Source organism: Delphinapterus leucas, chromosome 15 (assembly GCF_059928025.1).
Source record: "Delphinapterus leucas isolate spDelLeu-1000000601 "Yukka" chromosome 15, BTC_Dleu_Yukka2, whole genome shotgun sequence".
NCBI lineage: Eukaryota > Metazoa > Chordata > Mammalia > Artiodactyla > Monodontidae > Delphinapterus > Delphinapterus leucas.
In genome coordinates this window covers 6,227,832-6,230,680 of record NC_143143.1, presented here as the reverse complement: position 1 = coordinate 6,230,680, position 2,849 = coordinate 6,227,832, and the positions used below count along the sequence as shown (strand labels likewise).

The following is a 2,849-nucleotide window of genomic DNA, read 5'->3' as shown; positions in this document are numbered from 1 at the left end:
GGAGAAAACCTTCAGAGGAGAAGCATCCCGCACAGACAGCGGATTCCCCGAGCAGAGCCCCTGTTTCTGTTTACAGAAGACCCGCACGGCCATTGCTGCAGGTCAGTAAGTTTCAGACATTTGGACGTACGGAAGGGAGGGAGGGAGGGTCAAGCACGACCGTCTCCAGACAGATGACATGGGGAGAGTCAGTCCTGCAGGTCACATCCAGGAATGTGAAGGAGGAGAGAGCACAGGTCTTGTCCCCAGGCCACTTTTGTGTCCTCGCAGTAGGACCGGCTCCAGCTATGGATCCAGGACGTTCCCCAAAGCGCGCTCACCCCAAGTGAAAACGATTGACCTCAGCGTTGCCTTCCATGCGCTTCCCTCCCGCTTTCCCTGGGTAGGTAGAACTTCCCCCTGGCGCCTACTGATCCTTAGGGAGCTCCTGTGACAAAGGGAACTCTCGCGGTCCCACCTCACGTTCCTCTGGCTTAGTGGCTGCAGGAACCTCGGTCTCGGAGAAGGGGCTGGACCACCAGCGCAGTTTGGAGGATGGCCAGAGCCTTAAAATCGCCAGGGACCGCGAGCTGCTTAAACAGGCGAAGGCAAGTGTTCTCCGAGCCCCTTCCCCTAACCCTGTCTACCTTTACTTTTTCCACCTTTCCACCTTGCTTTCTACACGCCCATGATGTAAAGACAAGAAGTGCAGAGAGAACCCCAAACCCTCTGGACGCATGGAGAGCAAACATTGAATTCTGCAAGGGAGAAGTGAGGAAGTTAGCATGTGATAAATATCCAAAACGGACCAGCATTTGTGGCTTCGTGGCACAAAGGTAGCGCATGTGTCTCTAGATCAGAAGGTTGAGGGTTCAAATCACTTTGGTATCCAAGTAGATATTACCCCTCAATTCTGAGATTTCACCAATCATCAACCTTTTAAAAAGGAGGCTTTTTTTTTTTTTTTGCCTCGCTTCTTGTGGGATTTTAGTTCCCCGACCAGGGATTGAACCCAGGCCCTCCGCAGTGAGAGTGCGGAGTCCTCACCACTGGACCTCCAGGGAACTCCCTAAAAGAGAATTATTTACCTATCTATTTATTTATTGAACTCAGCAAAGGACAGACTTTTAAATGGAAGGGGGTTGAGGTTGGCTTAATTAATTAAGTGAAAGCTTAATCCTGATAAGTCTGCAATTGTCCCCATTTCTGCCAGCCTGGATTTTCCTTTTTGAGGTCGTGACCACTGGTTTGTATCTGGAACTCGATTGTTTCATATCCCTCTGGGAGAGATGCATTTAAATGAATCCTAAGTGACAACGTGGTAAATGCCAGGGTAGCTTTCCACTCCCATAGAATTCAGGAGCTCGGTCATCAACATAATAAACTTAGAATCAACTTCTTTAACCACAAAGCTCAGGGGCTTTTAACAGAGGAAGCTCAAATCATGAAGTCTGGTGGTGGCAGTTGAGGTGGGGAGGGGGGACAGGGAAACTGACTTCATCTAGATGACTCAAATATCAACCCAGAGAGACTGTGCCATACCCTTCTGGGGACCCAATAAAACTACGTCCACATCAGAGTGAATTCGTTAACAAAGTCTCCTCATGCCGTTTTAATGTCCTATCTGAAGTCGTCTGATGTCCTACCTGAAGCTTAGTCCTGATAAGGAAAAGGATGGAACGACCTAAATTTCGGCTCACCTGGGTTTTTCTTCCCTTTCAGATCATCCTTATCTTTCTGTTAAGTGCCTGTCCATTGCTGAGTTGTTCACAAGAAGTTTCTCTGGACTAAAGAAAAGGAGAAAATCCACGCCTGGGAGCCCGCAGACAGACGCTTGTTTATTTTTGTTCACTACTGAATCTATCCCTTGGGGCAAGAGTAAAAGACACAACCTTGACCCCGACGTGATTTGAACACGCAACCTTCTGATCTGGAGTCAGACGCGCTACCGTTGCGCCACGAGGTCTTGGGATTAGCCCTATTTTTTATGCCTTAGAGGGACAATTTCAGCGGTTGTCAGGTGCAGCGTCCAGTATTTTTTTCTTTTACTGCACTCACTACGGCTTGGGATTGACTGTGAGTTCTTTGTCCCTTTTATAACGAGGCTATTCAAAGCGAGACGTAAATGTAAATGAAGCAAGCGGGAAGCTGAGGGCTCAGGGGATACTCGCCCTGGTAATTCGGGAACCCCACTTCCCCTACGGAGGTTTAAAGGAACGATGTTTGGGAAGAGACTGGAAAATAAGAAGCTCAGCTCACCGGGGAGGCAGGGTGAGGTGATCAGCTCTCCGGGTTCTCTTGTCCCAGGGCTTCTGCATGTGGAGCGCGGGGAGGATTTGCACGTGGGTCACACCTGCGGAGGAACACTATTTCCCTTTACCAAAAGGGCGCTTAGAAGGTTTTTTTTTTTTTTTTTAAATAACATATTCAGGGGAGAGGGATAAATTAGGAGTGTGAGATTAACATATCCACACTACTATACATAAAATAAACAAGCACCTACTGTATAGCACAGGAAGCTATACTCAATATCTTGTCATAACCTATAATGGAAAAGAATCTAAAAAAGAATATATGTATTTATATATTTGTGTATATATATATATATAACTGAATCACTTTGCTGTACACCTGAAACTAACACATTGTAAAACAACTGTATTTCCATAAAAGTTTAAAAAAAACAAAAAAAATTTAAAGTAACATATTCATTGTAGAAATCTCATCAGACACAAAACAAAACAAAAACCACTACAATAAGCAGTGCTGAGCGCCTGCAGGCACCCGGCTCTGTACATCTTGCCGCCCCACGTGATCTTTCAGGTTAAAGAACAGAGGGGTGGGGGAGGGGAGATCAATGCTTTGTGGTT

General features: G+C 46.5%; 1 non-coding gene across 1 annotated transcript; it reads right to left on the bottom strand.

Moving 5' to 3' along the window:
• Window positions 1-1,873: 1,873 nt before the first annotated feature.
• On the bottom strand, window positions 1,874-1,945 carry TRNAW-CCA (transfer RNA tryptophan (anticodon CCA)). Its single transcript has one exon. It is a non-coding gene; the product is annotated as a tRNA-Trp (tRNA).
• Window positions 1,946-2,849: the final 904 nt, after the last annotated feature.